The sequence below is a fragment of the Vespa crabro genome, chromosome 7 (assembly GCF_910589235.1).
Source record: "Vespa crabro chromosome 7, iyVesCrab1.2, whole genome shotgun sequence".
Classification (NCBI taxonomy): domain Eukaryota; kingdom Metazoa; phylum Arthropoda; class Insecta; order Hymenoptera; family Vespidae; genus Vespa; species Vespa crabro.
Genome location: NC_060961.1, coordinates 2,767,592 through 2,789,678, shown reverse-complemented (window position 1 = coordinate 2,789,678; position 22,087 = coordinate 2,767,592). Strand labels below are relative to the sequence as shown.

General features: G+C 33.1%; 1 long non-coding RNA gene across 1 annotated transcript in view; it reads right to left on the bottom strand.

Annotated features, from left to right (window-relative positions):
- LOC124425372 overlaps positions 1 to 21,195 on the bottom strand; it is a 68,207-nt gene extending 47,012 nt beyond the window's left edge. Inside the window, exon 1 of the long non-coding RNA XR_006942487.1 lies at positions 21,052 to 21,195. This is a non-coding gene — a long non-coding RNA (uncharacterized LOC124425372). The remainder of the gene's footprint in view (positions 1 to 21,051) is intronic.
- Between the last annotated feature and the right edge of the window lie 892 nt (positions 21,196 to 22,087).

Genomic DNA, 22,087 nt, shown 5'->3' with positions numbered 1-22,087 from the left:
AATTAACCAGCGTCCTGCGACATTTTCGTCTGCTGCTCGGATTTCGCAAAACGACAAGCTGTCTTGCCAACTTGGGATATTGTTTCGCGACTAAATGAGCCTAATATTGATTATCCGTCCTTATTGCTTGACCGTCAACCTCTTCAGGCCATCTCAGAGCGTATCTTCCTGTCAGTAAGGACTTTAATTAGAAAGTACTATCTGTAAGATCGTTCCTATGTTACGAAGAGAGAGAGAGAGAAAGAGAGAGAAAGAGAGAGAAAGAGATACTGGCATTGCAGTGCTTATATACGAGCGAGCGCTAATGGAACGGAGAGTACAGTGGAGAATCGATTTTACGAATGCTTCGAGAACTCTCTTCGCTCGATAAATTGAAACTGGCCTAGTTCTTCGATTGTTCGTGCTAAACTTAAGGACGAGTTTGCGAGGACTTCGTCCCCAACTATAACCAGACATTAGATAGATCATAATTGGATCATGTTTGAAGTTTGAATTATTGGAAAATTAATCGATAAAATTGACATTTAATATACATAATTCAAAATCGTATGGTGGTTTTGTCAATTAAAAAAAAAAAATAATAATTATCGTATCTTATAACATTAAAACTATTCATATTCTAATTCATTAAAAATTAATTATTAGAACGACAAATGTATTATAAGAATTATCTTAAATATCGAAAAACGGATATATGTCTAACATATAATACCTGAATTCACATAAAGATTTGCAATAGTAACGATGCTGTTTACATTCAAAGAGGATCAAAATTCTAAGGTTTAACTCTGATCCTTAGCTCTGTGATCCTTCGTATGCAAGGCATCTTTGCTTCCGATCGCAATATCTCTCTTGGTACTTCAGCGTAACGTTGCAACAGAACTCGTTGTACATCCTTGGATGAGATTAATACGTACAATAAAATGTTATTTTTATGTAAACATGCAAGTTAAACTTATCGAAAGAACTACGATAACTTTTCTTATATGACTTCTTTTGCAAAACTTGCTCGAAAAATAAAAGATCGATGGAACATTGATATTTTATTCCATTCATTTTCCATATCGAAACAAAATTATCAAATTTAAAAATAATTAAAATCATTAATGTTCTAATATATATCAGCACGAAAATAGAGACTTTTTAATGATCATTGTATATTAAAGATAAGCTCGTATCGTCTTTATTTCGAAAATATTCCCTTTGAATATCGAATCCTTTATTCTTTCTAAAAATCATCAAGAATATAATAGTATGTAACGTTAAACCCGTCTCATGAATCTTGTTCGTCGACGTAAGCAGTAGGAAATGAAATATTTATTAAATTTAAAAGAAGAAGAAAAAGAAAAGAAAAAAAGAAAAAAAAAGAAAGAAAAAAGAAAAGAAAAGAAAAATAAGGGAAGGAATCATAAAAGCTGTACACTACACTTTCATGTGATATACTTTTCAGGATCGGGAAACTCTCCAGCTCGAAACTGTAACTTGAGTATTTCAAGGCTTTAAAAGTACGAGATCACGAAGTCGTAAAGGTCACTTCGTTAGTAAAAGATCAAATGATAGGACAAAAGAGAAATAGGAAAACACAAAGAAAGAGAGAGAGAGAGAGAGAGAGAGAGAGAGAGAGAGAGAAAATGAAAAGGGGAAAAAGAAAGGAAAAAAAAAACAACCGTCGGTTGATTCATGTCGGTATAGAGGAGCGTAAAACGAGGTTATTTGCCGAAATCGATCGTCCATGAATACATGTGCCTGTTTCTAGGCAGAACATCCAATAGCATACATGCAAAGGTAGACATACACTAATAGAGAAGGAACGCATACATACAAGGACGGAGTACTTTGAGAAACGCCATAGAGTATCCGCATAATATATACATACATACATATGTATTCTCGTGAACATATCTACGTACGTTATTACATATATTTATATATATATATATATATATGTATGTATATAGGATGTATCATAATATATACTTATGTGTAAAGAATATATTTATAAGTACAACTACATATATAGCATGGGAAAAAAAAAGAAACTATACCTAAACATTTTTTCTTATAAAAGTTAGATTCTGAATTATAGACACCTTTACATCCCAGTAATTTTGTTGTCAAACTAATTTTCATATAACTATCAATTTGTATTATATATCGTTGACATAGTCTATTCTACAATGTTGTCCGACTTCCGATAGTTTGAAGAAGGTCGGAACATCAAAACGTTTAGGGATTAATTTGATACCTTTGACCAGTTGCTCTAAAAATAGGCGATTGATCGGTATGTGTTGAAGTTACCCTTGAAATCATACACACATATTTTGCTACACCCTGTATATATCGTTTCTACTTCCAATGTGACTGTAACTACGGAATACAAAAGTGTATCAGTTATTGATGAGAAAAAAAACGTCGTGAAGTGCATAAAACTTCCTTCCGTGTAAAACGGAATAGTTGGGGCATAAAAAGCGATTGCTTTAACCCAAGACTTTGTTGGTAGGTGTGAAAAAAAGAGAAAGACGGAGAGAGAGGTAAATATAAACATATGTATGTAGGACGTACGTATGTATGTATATATATATATCTATATGTATTGTGTATGTGTGTGTATGTGTATATGTGTAATACAAATACACAAACATATATTGACAAAGGTACACACATTCAATGATAAAATATTTTATCACACAGTATGTACCTTCGTTTCAATAGAGAAAGTACGTTAAAGCGAATACCTCATTTCTTTCAATGTACATTCTTTCACATTCGAATGTAACGTATGACTGTCATAAGAAATAAAAAGTATATAAAGACAGTTATAAGAATATTTGACAGCACTTTTTGAAATCGAATAAATTTTTCTATATTTTCTGAATAGATAATAAAATATGTAAAAGAAAAATTAAATGAAAAATTATTCTCATTTGGCGTAAAAACGATGAAAATATAAAATGAATATTACTTTTTGTGAAAAGAACTCTTATAAGGTGAAAAAGAGAGAAAAAAATTTTGAAATATATGCATTTTTTTTATATTCGATTGACTTATATGCATTTTGTAAATATTTCTACAATCGATCAATCTTAAAAGGAATAATACTTATTTGAAGATCTAATCGAGTCTCACATACATTTAATACAGACCATCGCGACTCGCGAGGCACGCTATCGATCTGGAAGGACTAAATTATACGATAATATTTTACATGTCGTAGTAGAATACGATGGTCCAGTAATATCACAGCATATTATGAATGTACGTGTATATATCGTATAAGTGTGCGTACGTATATCGTAGACTGAATTAATGATCGAATGTCAGCACCTTGTAATTGGTTGTCATCATACTGAGAGTATGGAATATAACTGCCTATTATCTTCCATCCAAGAGAGCATATTCGCTGATAATATCCTTTCCACGCCAGAGTCATGTTATGCTTACACTTTGTCAATTTTTTTCTTTCGTAAAACTCACAATACATAACATTATATAAATGTTTAACTTGTTTATCGATATTGAAACTAATAAAACATTATACAATGTAAAAATGTTGCAATAAAAAGTTTATTACATTCGATATTAAAGAAAAAAAAAAAAAAAAAAAAAAAATAAAGAGAAGAAAAAACCGACAAAAGATAATTTATATTTTTCGATTTATGATGTAATCTAACGTCTAAAACGGAATGTCAAGTCAAACGATAAGTGCAACATGCAGAATCACGGTATTAGGTGTATGCGAATCATGCGAACGGTGAAATGCAAATAAATGTAGATTTCTCGAGTTCCGAGCGTCGCCCTTACGTTTACATTATGCCAAGAAAATGCATTACGTACTCGTTCTTTCAACGCCTCTGCATGCATTTAGCTTATTAAAAAAGCAAGAGGCTTATTAGAAAATGCAACGTACTAAAAGCATTGCAACGTACGCGATAAGAATCGAGAAAGAAGACTCCGGTAAGGTAGTAAAATGGAAGAGTGATATTTGGAACATATAAAATGACACTGCATTCTGTTACCTTTCAAAGTCTTTTACTTCTAACTATAAAGATAGCGGGGTGGGGGGCAGGGAGGACAAATAAGAATGATCGAAAAAATGAGAGTGCATACATACTCTGAAACGATTACTATATACATATATATATATATATATATATATATATATATATACATATTGTTATTTTATGTACATGTAACAATTTTTGTTTTATTTATATATACGTATATAATAATTAATAATTACCAATATACATAGAAAGCATATTTCGTTTAAAAATACAAAAAAAATTGTTCATTTCGATTTACTACAAAGATTTCAGAACATAATGAAAAGAATTTAACCATAGAAAGTCCACAGATTGCCTTTTCCTACCTAGAAAAGTAAGAGATTCGATCGTAAAAAGGCGTCGGCTACTGGCTGATCGAATCTCCGGTAGTGAAAGCCTGGGATATCAAGGAATTACGCGGGGAATGGGCCAACGCCATAACCTCACGCTCTTTCATCTTCTATGAACGTTGAAGCAAGTTGGGACAAAGTTCAATTGGAGCTAAACCGTTTCGAAGTTGTAACCATTGAAAACCGCTCGGTAACTATTATTGGTTAAGGTTGCGTGGTATAATTACTGCCCCCACCATGGCACAATGTAGCACACCAAACTCCTTGAACCCTCGTCTCCAAGTAGGAAAACTTGACAGGCAGCCTCCAGCACCGTTGTCTTCCGGTTATCCACTACCACCATCAGCGATATCACGTCTAGACTCGTATTCTTGATTTAACGCGGAAAACCGTCAAACGCAAATCCGTCGATTAGGTAACTATCCATTATATTTTCTATCCATAAAAAAAAAAAGTGGATGGAAAATGGAGAACAAAATAGAAAAGGAGATTCTTAAGAGGCACGGCCTCGATAACTTTGCCAGTGAAACTTTTCACGATATAGCTGGTAAAGTCGTGAAAGATCTTCGCGATGGCTCTTTACGATGCGAAAGTACAAAGGCCGACTTCCAACTTCCTTAAAATTTATAACGTCGCGAGAACTCTTAACTTACAACATAGAAGCATTCCGGAAAACTATCGAATAGTTTACTTTCTTTTTCTTTCTGCCTGTTTTTGCTTTTTTATTTTTGAATTTGATCGTCGAATTAAATCATTGACGTAAATCGAATGAATACGATTAGTTAAATATTGGAGAGAGTTCTTTTATTAAAAAAAAAAAAAAAAAAAAAGAAAAAATCCTAAATAATAATTCAACGTCGATGAATAAATAATAAGGAATTAAAAATTTCATTTCCTCGTAATATTTTATTAACCTTTCAATATCCTTCTAAAAGTGAAATTACTAATTCTTTGGACAAAAAATAATCTGTCCTAGATTTATTATGGGAAAGGAACGAAGGAAAAAAGAGTTCAATACTTTTGCTTTAGCAAAGCAGACATTTAGTTCTGTCTTCTTAGTATGCTTTATTCGCTTACTTACAAGCTATCAGCTTTTATTAGTTTACCGAGTACTCCATCAATAGCGGTTTACTGTTAATTAAACGAGAGGTCATACTACGAGTTATTAAGACGAACGGTAGTCTTTTTCGTTTAAAAGAAAAAATTTAAGAGTCTCAACTTCTTCATTTACTTGCATTTATTCTTTAATGAGGCGATAACGAAAAATGAACGATTTTATTTCTTTTTTTGTCTTTTTTTTTTTTTTCTTTTTTTTTATAATACCAAAGTTTTATTATCTATCTATCTATCTATATATATATATATATATATATATATATATATATATATATATATATATGGGATACGTATATTTACGTCTACGTGCGATTAATAAGTTTATATTAAATGAAGAAGAAGAGAAAAAATGTACTGTAACTTCTTTGAAAGTTTTATTTACTTAAGGCAGATAAAAAAATTTTTGTAAAAAGAAAAAAGCTAACGCGTTTATGAAAGTATTACATGCTGAAAAAGATGTCCGCGGCCCTTACGCTGGATGAAAATTTAATGAAAGCACGTAGGATTACGCTCAGTTTATTTTCACAGTAATGGACGTTAAATAAAAGATTTTCAGCTCTGTGCATCCCACGGTCCTTACCACTCGTAGTTTAACGAGGACTAATGAATCCTAGGTCTAGTAGTTGAATCACTACTCGTTTATCGCATTCTTGTTAATTAATAATAATGATGGAACGGTCCAAGCGTACTTCTAAACTAAACGATTTCCAACTAGCTGGATCTCTTTTTTAAAAACTTCAATGCTATTTACAATTTATGAGTTATCCTGGAGCTTCTACTATGTGACATTTTTCAATTTGGTTGTAGCACCATATAAAGAGAGAAACGAGAATGAAATTATAAAGTAATAGAATTCGAGGATGTATGTATATATATATAAAAATATATATATATACGTATGTATGTATATATGTATACATACGAATTGGACGCTCGGACGAATCGAGCTCGTTTTCTTGCTTAAAACGTACTACTTTGCCGAGACGAAACGATGCATAATTTTGTATTTTCGCGTTAAGTCGTCGAGGAAGAGAAAGAAAGAGAGAGAGAAAGAGAGAGAGAAAGAGAGAGAGAGAGAGAGAGAGAAGAAGACAGATAAACAGACCGAACATAACACGACCATTTAAAACGTACCGGACGAGCTTTTCCACGTTTCTTCCTTTTGCTACTCGAAATAGACGATACCCAGGGAAAATTAATTTTTCATGACGAAATTGGACGTACCGATGGTTTGAGAATCTCTACTCTGAATGAAATTACCAACTCTTGTTCTTTCCGTTTTCTTCTCCCTTTTCGTTGTACACATAACCATTCACAGTAATCTCAAGCTGAAATTTCAAGACTCGATGTCGGATTTATTACCGTTAGGTATTTTACGATTTTCCGATGGCGTTCAAACGACATTGCAGTCGTCCATTCACGTTCTAACCCATCGTCTTTCGAAAACGCTTTCGAAGCGAAGCTCCATTTTTATGATAAGAAAAGTCGAATCCATTAAATCGATAGTTCTTATATTCGATTACGTCTTCATTATTGAGAAAATTTTTAATTTTTCCAACATACATTTCTCATAAATTTTATTATTATGCAAATAATAAGAGCAAAATTTTTTCATGATATAACATTTTCATAACTAATGTATTAGTATATGTATATAACCTTTATATACGAAAACATTATATAAAGTAATAAATGGATAGATACAATTTTGGAATATTATAGAAATACTTTTAAAGATAATCTATGTCTGATCAGATCTCAATATCCATAACAGGAGATATACTTTACGAAAGTAATCACATACGCATTAAAAACGCTCGATAAGACAAAATTATCACTCGAGATAAACGGCCTATATTTTCGAGAGTACCCTCGGCTTACATCGATCTGATAACAGGATCTTGCGATGGTCTCGAGGAAAAAGAAAGATCGAGGCCGGCAAGACACTGAAGACAACGAAGAAAGTAAGAGAGAAAAAAAAAAGGAAGAGAGAGAGAGAGAGAAAGAGACTGAAGGAGATAAGATAGATACGATCTGCCGCTATAGTGTCGGTTAATGACCCGCTGTTTATGCAGGAAAAATGTGATGGAAGGGTGTAGGAAGAAAAGCGAAGAAGGAGTATGAGGAGAATGGGGATAAGAGCGATAGGGAAAGAGACTCGTCGTCGTGGATAGAAGGTGGACGGTGAAGAAGAGAGGTTGGTAAGCTGAAGAAGGGATGAGAAGGCGAAAAGGGTCGTTGTACCATCCCGCAACGTTTCTCCTTCCACCAGAACGTCGGTCGGTCTATTAAAAGTTCGAGATAGCCGAAAGGGAGGTTAAGGGTGGTCGGTTCTTAACGCAAACTCTCGCTCTATTTACTACTTCATAAAATCATCTTTAAAATCAGGCGTAAAGTGATACTCCGAACGATGCAAGAATCTTTACTTACTTATGAATGACTATTCGAACGTTCTTATAATTGTTTAAATTTATAATTTTTGATTAAATTGATATATATATATATATATATATATATATATATATATATAACAATTTTTCTGTACGAACATCCTCTCAAACAAATTTTCTGTACGATAATCTTTGATATAAAACGAATTTTACTTGAGATATTTTTTTTATCTCCGAATTTATATTCAAGCGTGTTCTGTTTGAAATATTATAATCTCTACACTTTATAACATAGATAAATCAACATTCTAAAATGTTAACTTTGATAAGAAATATATCATTGATTCGTATATTTAGAATTTAAATAATTATTACCAAAAAGATGCCGATGTAAATCAGAACTAGACTAAAAGAGAAGAAAATTTAGAAAAGAATTAATTAAACGAACGTGAGTTAGTAATATAGTCATCGATTTATGAGACTATCAATGTTGAAGTTATCGCACTTCGCGCCTCGTTGTTACCGTCAAGTCGGTGAACAAAAAGAAAAGAAGAACGGAAATGGTCTGCGGTAAAAGGCTGCACAAGCGAGACACGAAAAATAAGAGAGATAAAGAGAGAGAGAGAGAGAGAGAGAGAGAGAGAGAGGGAGGGAGGGAGAGAGAGAGAAAGTAGAAGAAGAGAATGGTCCGGATCTTGTGATAAAGCATTGAGGTTGGAGAATCGCTTCCTACAGGAGTGGCCAGGATAACAGGCGACTTATCGAACGAATATGATTTATGTCTCAATATAACTGGGCACCGATAAAATAAGGAGTCACCTTTGCGTTGGCTCCTTCTTTCTCTCCGCCTTCATCATTTTTCCAACATCTTCAAAAGCAATTCGTCCGATTTTGTTCTGTGATTTTCACCTAATAAATCGAATTTTGTTATTACTTTGAGAATATTCCAACGCAACGAATTAACAAAATTTAATATACGTGTATTATAGTCCATGTATGGATCGTATGTATTATTATATTTCTATTAATATTATTATCATTTCTATTAACGGATCAATTTAATCGGAAATATTAAATTAGACAGACAGAATAAATATTTTTCAGAACTGCAAAAGAAGCAAACTATCGAGACTGTCTCCTTGACTTATCCACCATTCCAGTTCGGGACTTTTCCGTCTAGCCGTTCACTCCTTTCCTCCGTTCAACGAAGATACTTAGCTAAGCCCTCGTGTACTTTTTGTGGCGATTCCACTTCGAGCTAATCGACCGAATGATTTTTAAGGACGATTGTTCCGAAAACTTCCGACAATTCTTACCAAGCGTTTCCCTACCCTACTTTACCCCATTCTACCTATACCATTCCACCCATTCCTCCTCCATCCTTTCACATTCTTTTCCAAACGACAGAATACTGTAAAGAGAGTAAGAAGAAGAATACGAGGAAGAAGAGAGTGGATAGAAGAATTCGAAAGAGAAATGAAGGAAGGAAAGAATAAGACGAAGGACTTCATCGTCGGGACTGATTGGTCGATTTGTCAAGCCCTCCTCGTCCGAACTCAACTTCAGTCAGTCGACTCACCCACTCCAAACGAATCGGACCATCTCTCTCTCTCTTTCTTATTCCTTTCTCTCACTGATGGTTAATTGAACCGGTAGACCCGCTGATCCAACGGGACCAACGCTTCTCTCGCGTTCTTTTCCCCTATCCGGCGATTGATCTTCGACGTTGCTCCATCGAGCAACTTTATCGGAAGAATGGACTGAGATCGATCGCGTCGTAGTTCTATCTCAGGAGGAACGTCGTGCGACGTTACTGTCCAGCTGGGAAAGGACTGAGAGTCCAACGCACATTAATTTAGCCACGCCGAGGCCTTGCTCCTTTCCTTTTTAATTAAAAACGGCGAGCTTTGTCTGGATATCAATTCTCGGCCGGTTAATTACAGGAAATATTTTCGAAATGGGAAGTCGACGAGTCTCCCTCGGAATTTATTACAGTCTTTATATCAAAGAAAATATTCACGTTGACCTTGACGTTGATACTGATGTTGATGATAAAAAATGAATATAAGCAGAAATAATAAAAAGAGGGTCTCTCTCTCTCCCTCCCTCCCTCCCCCCCCCCTCCCTCTCTCTCTCTCTCTCTCTCTATCTCTCTGTCTCTATCTTTGAACCATTGTTCTGGATATGAATCGAGACAGATCATGTAATACGTGACATCGATATTATTTTTGGGATATGACAATTCGAATAAAAAATATATCTTGGTAAGTAAGAGAAAACGTCGACTATACGAGTGAAAAAGAAAGTTATAGAAAAAAAAAAAAAAAAAAAAAAAAAAAGAAAGAAAAAATGTAAGAGAAGAACGAAAAGAAGAAGGTATCACGGCCAAGCAGGAGACATTAACTTTTTAACCCCGCTTAACGATCCCCCTGTTGCGGAGGTATCTCCCCCTCATATCGGAATAAATTACGAAAAAAGAGCTTATCCCGGCGGCTGCTGGGAGCTGGAGGCTCGCTACGAATTTAATAAAGTACGGCCTCATGATAAATCCGTGCTCACTTAGTAATGCGACGCCGCAGACGCGGCGGCCCGTCGCTAAGGCGAAAAACAAAACTTAAGGAAGACACATCGCTGGAAAAATCCTAATGAATAGTAATGGTCCGGACGGTTATACGACTGGTCCGAGGAGCACGCAAAATTGTCATGGATCATACACTTTATAATAAGTTCTTATTAATTTAAGTTGCTTTACAAGTTAGCATTAGCCTAACATTAAGTTACTCTCGACTCATTAATCTCTTGGTAAGCAATTATCTTTATTTGTAGCGAATAAAATACGAACTTTAACAAATTGTAAATCAGATTGTTTTCTTGTTTATAATATTTCTTATATTATTTTCACATAAATATGTAATTGTATTTAATAATCATATCAATGTATGTAATTTGGATAAACGCAGTTTAAATAAACGCTTATCAATTTCACGATAAAAGGTCTTACAATTTTTATCACTTGTTACTAATCGTAATCCAAAGAAACCCTGCATCATCCTTACTTAAAAAGTATTTTTCTGCGGATTTGAATTTATTTAATATCTTATAATTCTTGTCATTCTAAATGAACATCTCAATGGGCACAGCTTTATCATATGAATTGTTTTTGCGCTACAAATCCTAAGAGGTCTAAATTTAATATATATATATATATATATATATATATATATATATATATATATATATATATATATGTATAAGCATTTCGAGTCAATATACGTGTATATGTCTCACGTGTTAATATGTGTAGTATTGCATAAGTTTATATATGCGAAAAAAATATATGTTTCAACATGCATAATATTTTTATATATGTCGTACATAATTTGTTCCAACAATATAAATATGTTTATCACATATTCATATATATCGTATTAGATAATATCATATTATATACTTATGAAAAAAAAAAAACTAACATAACATATGCACATTTACATATTCCTACTTGCATAGTTAATGTACATTATATTATCTTGTCTCTATATATATTGAATTGTATACTGTGTGCATATCAAATCCAAATACATACTGCTCGTCAGTTTCATACCATATAAATATATATATATATATATATATATATATATATATAAATTATAGTATTAATAAATATTTGTATATTAAACGTATACATATGCACACATGGACATATTCGATCGAATACATTACATACATTACATCGAACAGTCTATACTTTTAGTATTAGCTTTTACTATTACATTGTATCGTAGAAACGACTCGTAGTATCAAGTTATATCCATTGAAATAAAATGACGAAAATTATATTCAAAAATTAACCAAATTTGCAAAAAAAGAAACCATTTTCTTATAATAATGAAAACGATATCTTTTATAACAAATATTGTATATAAGTGATAAAATGCGAGATATCTCGTGATTTGTTTGCAATGTGTTAACGCAATATAAACATTCATTTTCCCTTTCCCCTCTCCTTCTCATCTGCTCAAACACGAACAAAGCATCAAAGAAAAGGAAGCTCGAGTACATAGAAGATTTTTTTAACTAGACACTACGATTCGTCCCAAAGGAGACAAGATCGTCTATCCTTTCGACGTTTTTTACGAGAATACGATACGACCATAATGGAGAGCACTGCCGGCAAAGGAGAAGGGCAAACGAACGATGGGTAGGTAAGGGATTAAGGGATTATCGTTTGAAACAGTCTGCTCAGGGAAAAAAAAAATCCAACGTACCTACATACCGCTTTACGGATAACGTAGATGTTCATGGAATGGAAAAAAGGAACACGTCGAGTGTGCACGTACTCGCAAGTTCCCGTGCTTCATTAATGTCTACGTTGGTTGGGGATGAAGGCGATGTGCCAGAGCGCTGCTACTCTTCTCAGTGATCGTTCTCGCGATCTGCGCTTTTCGCAGCTCTTAACACGAGTTAATCAAACACGAGCTTTCCTTCTTGCTCTCATTTTAAAAACGTGATGATAGAGAGAGAGAGAGAGAGAGAGAGATATCTGTTCTTTGACGGAGACTAACCTTTTTTTTTAATGACTTAATAAAAGTACCCTAATATCATTTTAAATTCATAACCGAGTAAAATGTATTGTCTAAAGTAACAATTATAATAATGCGCGAGCTAATAATCTTTTTCATTCTTCTTTTTTTTCCTTTTTCTTTTGTTTCTTTCTTTCTTTCTTTCTTTCTTTTTTCAATCTGACAAACAAAGCAAATCCAAAAGATCTATTTCATCTTAATTACATTTCATCTATTTTATCTATTATTATAAACTATATTTTATCTATTAACGAAAGTTTCTAAAAAAAAAAAAAAAGGGATGGAAAAAGGAAGGGATGAAATAAGTAGACAAAAAAGGGAAACAAAGTTACGCTCAGCGAGGTGAAAAACGCGATATCCCTTGTTAAATCTTTCCGTGGTGCTTCAGAAAGAATTTTTAAGTGACTAAGAGAAGGTAACGTGTGAAAATGTAAGAGTAAACTAAGTTAAATGAGGCTGCGGTTAAAAGTCTAACGAAGAACTAACACGAGAAGGAAAGAAAAAGAAAGGGTGAGAGAGAGAGAGAGAGAGAGAGAGAGAGAGAGAAAGAGAGGAAATACACTTTCCGCTTTTGAACAAGACCATGAGCTGTTCAAGACAGAACTGGAAGCAACAAATTAATCTTGAAAAGTTACCTACCAAAAAATGATGTACGAATTAACAGTGTAATTAAATATTTAAGTTTAGAGAATCTCATTTTATATTTGAAGTCACGAAACTCTTCCTCTAATGATTACCGATCGCAGATATTTTCATTTGATCTTAACTACTGAATAAAGCTTATTCAAGGATCTTCTTATTTCTTGCTAAATAATTTACTCATAAATGTTGCAAATTACTACGGGCATAATGAAGCACGAATCTTAAACACATCCATAATTTATATTGAAGAAAGTAAATTTGACTTGATATAACAGGATTGATTAAATCATTAAAGACATAAATTAAATAATCAAATTAAATAATTTTATTATAAATGAAAATTCAAATCTGTCATAAAGCGTTGTATTACCTCATAGAATTTTTACGCTAACGATGATGCGTAGAGCACCAAGCTTCCACGTAACGAATATTATACATCCAAAGCAAATTTATTGTCTCTAAATTACAAAAAAAAAAAAAAAAAAAAAAGGAAAAAAAGGAAAAAAAAAACTAAATCTTACGTATAGTTAAAATATCCCATTTAAGTATACCCATATACATACCTAATCGACTTTCTCGACTTATATTCAGCTAATCCGCTTGTATATTCTCACGTAGCAACACCTCAGGAGAGATAATCTACAATTTGCGAGTTTTCGCAGAGACACAACTTTCCAGGTGATCCTTACTTAGAAGAATCTCACGCAAAATTGCCGTAGGCTGCCAGTAAAGAGTATGAGAGAAAAAGAGAAAGAGGGAGAGAAAAGGAAAGAGAAAGAGAGAGAGAGAGAGAGAGAGAGAGAGAGAGAGAGGAAGGGAGAAAGAGAAGGAGAGAAAGATAGGAAGAGAAGCAGCGTGTCCTTTGGAGGATTTAACGTGGCAGTAACACTTATCGCGTGACATCGTGAGCCTAACACATAGACATAGAGAGAGAAAGAGAGAAAGAGAGAGAGAGAGAGAGAGAGAATAGGCACAATCAACCGAAAGGAGGAAAATCGATAGATCGATAGATCGTAACGTGCTAGCAATCACGATAGATCCATCGTTATTCGTTCACGTGTACACGCTTTGGTGTAAACGCGTCGATAAACACGTAAGTCCACATCGTTACGTGCGACCACGAACTCCGACAAGCTATGTCCCTCACGTCTGGCAAACTCCATGTCCGATTTTACGAAGATCTACGTTATGCTACAGTCCGAGCATTCGGATTACCATACGCGCACGCACAAACACGCTGCGTGACGAACTATCCTGTCTATCGGATAGAAGTGTTTACTCTGAGATGTTTAACAATGGTGGACTCTGACTAGATCCTTTTTCCTTATTGATTCAGCATACATACACATCTTCATATGGGACTATTTATTTATATATATTTTTTCTTTTTTTTCTTTTTTATATATATATATATGTGTATATATATATATATATGTAAAACTATAACTATTAATCAAATTGAATAATTTATTTGTAATTAATAAACAAATATAATATAAATAATTAAATCGATACTATAAAATTGATCTATCTTCAACCATACAGATTTGATTCTAATTAAAATTTAGTGACCTGTAAGTACAGCGAGTATGTGTGATTCTAATTATTCTAATACATGATTATTAATTAATAATTTCGATTTGGTTTAAATATAATTCTCTAATTAATTATATTGCGAATATATGTAATTCTAATTAAAGTTTTATTGTACTTTGAGTATAACAAATACAATCAAAAGGCAATTAATATGGTATTACGTTAATTCGATGTATATTATATATCAAACAAAGAAAGGATGGAAGTAAGGAAGGATCAGTAAATTAAACCTCCAAGGACAATACTATGTGCCAGTGACAAACAAACGATGAGGGGTGCGTTCCCTCGACTAACAATAAGTTATACGCAGTGGGAAAATATAAAGGTCTCGACGATTAATTCAAATGCTTGGGAAAAAGTGATAGACCGTGGAAATGTCGGAAAGTTGAGTGAAACTCAAAAGCATACTCCTTTTTATCCAAGGGGAAAGAAATTCAAGTGAAAAATTGTTTCGTCTTACGACGCTTCGCTATAAAATATTTTTCACCACGAATATTTGATCCTTGGCATAACATAGTATTCTATCGAAAAAATGATAGTATTTTCAACACAAAATCAAATAAGTAAATCAACCAGAAATATTATATATATATATATATATATATATATATATATATATATATATATATATACATATATGTATATCTACAATAAAAAAAAGAACAGAACTGTAATTAAAAAAACTATAGTCGAAATTATAAGAATAAAAATTTTAATAGAATTATTGAAATACAAAGAGCTAGAAATTATTATAACTTTAATTAATAATTAAAATATTTTGTTTTTTTTTTTTTTGTTCATAACACCATCATTATTATTATAGTATTAATCATTCTTATAAATAATCTTTCATAATAAAAGATATGTAACAATATATACATGCATACAACGAAATTACGTTTGTCGGTCACGTATTTTCTGAATTTCGAGGCCACGTACTATCAAAACGAGCTGCGAAGCCCGGCATGAGGTCAAAGTGTCCGGAATTTTCCGAGTAAAACGAACGACTCGACTATGTCCACACCTTCTCACCATCTAGCTTCTAATTTCGCGAAAGACTCTGAACTTCGAGCTACACGCGTATTCAAGAATCGCCTAAGCCCCCCCTCCCACCCCCAATCCTTTCCTTCTTGACTATTCTTGTTTCCATTCTAGGATAGTAAGCGAACTCATGCGAGCTCGATGACTCGGCACTATGCGAATTGCTATTTCTTACTGCGTTTCGAATACAAGGAAAAAGTCCCATTTCATTCCTACCATGAAATTCTTCCTCCTATGCAGAAAGCGATTCTACGAGATTGTAGAATAAAAAGAATAAGAAATTTCGAAACATTTCTAATCCAAGCTATGTTTGTTTCGATTAAATTAGCATTGTTCAATTGTGAATTTTTATATCATGAAATGGACTAATATCATTTGGCGAAAAAATGTCCAAATCTTAATCATAAATAAAATTATATTTATATGATAAATCAATCTGTTTTTTCTTTATTTTCTTTAGCCAATGAAATAAATATTATTCTTAAACGTAGAATTTTTGTTTATATTTCAATTAAATTTTCTCAATCTACCTTTCGGTCCAGCGATCGTATTTAAACATGAAATAAAATAGACGTAATTCACGAAAAAGTTTGTATTTTGAACCACTATGAACTATTAAATACGATTGACCCGTAACTTTCATGATGAAGGAAAAAGTTTATTTTTATTGAACCATGTTATAGAACTATTTTAACGACTTAATGCATTCCTTTTTTAGTAAATGAACGGAGAATTTACGCGATCTATATAGGGTAGGCCAAAAACTTCGTTTGAAATATTTCCATTATTTGTAAAAAATAGAATAGATTTCATGGTCTTTTTTTTTTTTTTTTTTTTTGTGTGATGCTATATTTCTTCTTATTGCTGTATGATAATAACTATTATACCGATTTAAGGACAATTAAGGAAAATTAAGGATCATTCAATATCACTGAAGATCAAAATAATAATGATTATTATCTTCGAATTGTGGAATTGCAATTTTATCAATGAATTTATTCTATCAGATGTTTACTTTTATATAACTCTTGTCATAAGGTTACTTTAGATTCTAATAATACATTAGATGCAACAACGTAAATATTACAGCAATTTACGATATTGCATGGAATATCGGTAGTCGATATTAACTGATCACTTAGAGAAATAATACCGTAATAATCAATATGAAGACTCACTCAAAGAATTTTATCCAAAACTATAGGATAGAACTCGAAGGACTAGTTTTAATGGACAATTCATTTTCTAGATCTAACGCCATTATTATATTTCTTTCTCTAGGGAGTACTCTAAAATATTGTCTGTCAATAAATACCGATTACATTGGGAAATACAAGACAACGAATTACTGCATCATATACTGGATAAGTATAGTGATAGGATATGCTCATGACTCAGCAATTAAAAAGATTATAACTTAGCATCGATAAAAACGATCAACGATTCGAATATCTTCTGTAAACCATTGTATTTTACAATTACATTTGATCTCGAATATTATAATAAATAATGGAAATATTTTAAGTTTACAAAGCTTTTGCTTCACCCTGTATATCAACCTTAAACCAACTACGAGACTTCTCGTATATGTATGTATGTTGGTGTGAAAGTGTAAAATGGATCGATACCGTCGAAGGCAGCCGGTTAACCGAAGAATCGTGACGATATAACAAGATTAGACGTTTATTAGATACTTTATTAGATCGTAAACGAGCCGAGGCTCCGACGGAAAATTATTTCGTCGATCAAATTCGACGATAAAGAGGCGGAGAAAGAGAGAGATAGACAGAGGGAGAAAGGGAGAGAGAAAGAGCGAGAGAGAGAGAGAGAGAGAGCGACAGAGAGAGAGAAGAGAGAACGGTTCGTTATATAAAATAACGAGAAGCGAAGAGATAATAGTAAAGTCCTCCTCTCAAGAATCCTCCTCTACCTTACTCCCTATCACGCCCCAAAAGTTAACCGATACCATTGTCATTGCAGTTTCTTTCGAGTACCCACCTAAGTTTTCCTGTTTTCAATACTAACGATCGAAGTTCCACTTATAGAGTACCACTCTACTTCGATGGGTTACTGGTTTTGCTTTTATCGAAAGGACTCTAGAAAAATGAGATCGAAATTAAAGTAAAAAAGTAAGAGGTGTGTAATGTATGTATATATGATAAACTTGATTAAAAAAAAAAAAAAAAAAAAAAAAAAAAAAAAAAAAAAAAGAAAATAAAAGAAAAGAGATAAAGGTACAGGGACAAATTGATCTTTTTAAATATCATTTTTCTATATAAAAGTTTTTATACAAAATATTATATTAACGTTCATAATAATATTATGATCGATTGTGAGCATGAAGAAAAAATAAAAAGTTCCCCAATGAAATCAACCAAGAAAATCAAGTATATAATTTTTCTAAAGGGTTGAAAGACGATACTACAGTAGAAACTCGTAAAGAATGTAATTTCTGTAACGGTCGGAGGTCAGATCCTATCCAGGGACATTCACCGTTTCCTTTCACCACGTCACATGAATCATCCACTTTCACGTGTACTTCCATTCTCGCTATGAGAAAGTACGACGATGATACCCTTCGATAAAAGATGTAAGTGTGAAGTAGATATGTAGTTACAAAAAGGAATCGTTGTCATCGTATCGATACACGTAGGATATCGTATACATCTACGTTTACGCTTACGGACGATATAAGAGGATACCGTCGATACGAATACGATGTTTCGATGGCCGATCAACAGTTTAGCTGATGTCAAACGGCTCATATCCTATTGAAAGGGTCTTTTACGTGATCACGACACGTATTTCAGATATACCTTTATTACATCGTTATTTATAACGAGATATATAGCTTATATAATTGAACCGAAGCAATTCCAATAATGATAACTTTATTATTAAATTCGCAAAGAAATTAAAAGACGATCAAGTTTTCTTGAAAAAGTTCTCTTTTTTTTTCTTCTTCTTTTTTCTTTTTTCTTTTCTTTTTTTCTTTTTTTTTTTTTTTCATAAAGTTAACAAACGTTGCTATCAAAGAGATCATAAGGCTGTTATTTATGTATATATAGAAATATATTTACCTATAGTATATTTATATGCGTAAGTCCACGTTCGTTAGCTTGGTTTCTACACGAGGTATCATCGATATATTGATATTCTTTATCACGAGAATATGATAATCTAATGGTGCAAGAGCTCGTCAGCAAAGTTGCTGTCTTACTTTACGTAGAAAACACCTCGTTATCTTTCCTACCTTTCACGACTGTTTATATACGTTTACGTAAAAGTAACATCGTTATAATGAGCAGGCTAGGTTCACCCTTCGAGTTCGTTCAATCTCTCGCTCAACCTTCTCTTCTTTGAACTCTTTCTGAACTGTTTCTGTTTTCTCATCACGAAACGAAACTTTAGTATTATTATTATCAATGTACACTTATCTATTCCTTTGTTATTGAAATGTCCATATATCTGGAATCATTTATTTCCAACGTTTCTTATCCTTCTTCTCTCATATATCTTGTAATTCCTCTTTACTTTATCGTTAATAGAAATTTTCAAATTAGTAAGTTTTATAATAAATTAAAATTTTAATATTGTTCGAATCATTTTTATCTTCCCAAAATCATATTTGAAAGTTCAATAAGGAAAGATTTCAAAGTTTTTCAGGCAGCGTGAACCCGACGATGAAAAAACACGTCAAAAGTTCGCTGACACAGTATTTCTATCTTGGAATATTGAAGAAAATTCCGGTAAAATTCGTATCGAGAGGTTGGTCATCCAACTACATACATACATTACATAAAAGTCGTTCGAGACATATCGCAATAAAGTGTTCCGAGCACGTAGAAGCTCTACATACAAGCTTCCCAGAAGAAAATATCGTCCGTTCTCTGTGCACGCCCACGGCGATCCTTTAAACGTCTTCCGCGCGTGCTCTGAGATATCTCTGCGTAGAAGAGAACACCACGAAATCCGCTAAATTCCAGGAGTTGAGAGTTAAGTTAAACGGAGGCAGAGGGGAGAATGATGGCAAAGAGCTGTTAGAGAGGACGACTATTATTATCGGCGTATAGAACGAACCGATAAACTTTCCTCGGCAATATATTTCATCGACCACTCGAATCGCATGATTTGTTAGTTCGCCAACGATAGTTTCTCCAACTTTCCTACGCGGATACGAAGAGCAGATTCCGTACGGACCGTTCGCTTTATCTGCTAATTACGCGAATGAATAAATCATTGGGTTTTAACACGAAGAAAATGTCGGTAAATATTCAATGTAGACATTTAGACATACATAAATGATAAAATCTAGTAAACAAATAGAGCTAAGATCAAAAGGAAGATGTCAAATTTTCAAACAGTAAGTTTGAAAAATGATCTTTCACATAATATTAATTCTCTCCCGCTCTCTCTCTCTCTCTCTCTCTCTCTCTCCCTCTCTCTCTCCCTCTCTCTCTAATTTAATTTCTATTTTTCACGTTTAAACAAAAGTTATATATAGAGAAACGTATAATATAATTTATATTAGATAAATATTAATATATCGATACGAATATATTTATCAATGTATCAATTAAAATTATGCTGCAAGGAAATGAAATAAAAGATAAAGAAAATAATAATCAACTAAACGAATAGTTAAATCGCATTACAGGGAATTAATCCAGACATGTTTGGACAACGAAAAGTACCCCTTTAATCTTGAAAAGTCCAACCACCTCCATTCCCCAACTAAATTCTAATCCCTTCGAACAAAAATACGTGGAAAAAGTGGGGGAAGATAGGAAGGAAGTATGAAGGGAAGCAAAGCGCACGAGCTCATTTGTGCTCTTTAGCCCGACGGTAAGCGAGGGTGCTTAATCGCGTTAAAAGGTTATGAATGGCAGTGGAAAATGTACGGGCGTACCGCGAGTCGACCGCGCCGCAGTTCTTCGTGAACACAACACGCTGCTCCTACTACTGAGTTCTTCCTCACGCTAGACATCGCCAATTAGGGCATTTAAACTTTTTTTCAAGTGAACTACCATCGTTTTCTTCGTCTGCGTTTTCCCTTTTTTATTCACTGTTCTGCGATATTCTTTTTATCTTTTTTATCTGTCTTTATCCTTATCTTTATCTCTCTCTCTCTCTCTCTCTCTCTTTCTCTCTCTCTCTCTTTCTCTCTCTCTCTCCGGTTATGACTCTTTGTTTCTGATCAAAGAATCTTTTCGCAATACTAATTAACTACGAAACGAAGATATAACAACATAACAAGACGAAATTGTACAACATGTTTGTAAGTACCTACCTTATCTATCTACCTACTTCGTTAATTCGATTCACGCTTTCTCGAACGTAAACGTCGCCGAAAGGTCGACACGGTATTATTAACTGAGAATGTGGGATGAGAGAGTTCGTACACATTCGCGCATGCGTTTCACTGTTTGACGGCTATCCAAATTTAACATAAACGACGTACGTATTAAACTGAGACTGACGTATGTACAGCGTTATGAATAGCTCGACTCTTGTAACATTCAACGTTAATGGAATTCAAGAATAATGTGGCATCTCTTCTAATTATATTAATTAAATTTGCGCATGTTATTGATGAAGTAAACAAAGAAAGAAAGAAAGAAAAAAAAAACAAAACAAAAAAAAAAAGAAGAACTATAATATTTATTACGACTACAGGAAATGTCTGAAAAAAGTTAGTTTGTAAAATGGTGAAAGTAAATTCGAGGGAAGGAAGGAAAATGAGAGTGTTCCTAGTGCATCCGATAGAACAAAGTATCGATGTCCTTTCCCTTCGTGGACGGTAATTTGATACGGAGTTCAATATGAAGTAGAGACGCGTCTCCAACAACTTGTCACTTAGCTTCTCCGCACTACCTTAGTTTATGTTCTACTACAAGCAAACGAGCTTGTTACCAGTCGACCTCCAATAATTGGGAGATGAAAGAAAAACTTTGGCATAGATATCTTCCAATTTTATATCTGTATATATATATATATATATATATATATATATATATGACTGTGTGTGTGTCTTCGTGTATCTATTTCTAGCTAACCAACGTACTCACAACTTAACTAGATCATCGAAACTATTACATATAGTATATTGTTGAATTATGTGATAGAAACTTAGCGTAAGCTTAAATTTATAAAAGTAAAATAAAATAACATTTAAAATAAATACGTACATATATATATATATATATATATATATATATATATATATATATGTATATACATATCGTTATAAACCATAAGTTAAAATGCAAACCTTCTATAAAGAATATTTATCTTTGAAATGCGTAAACACGATGAATAGTTTCGAT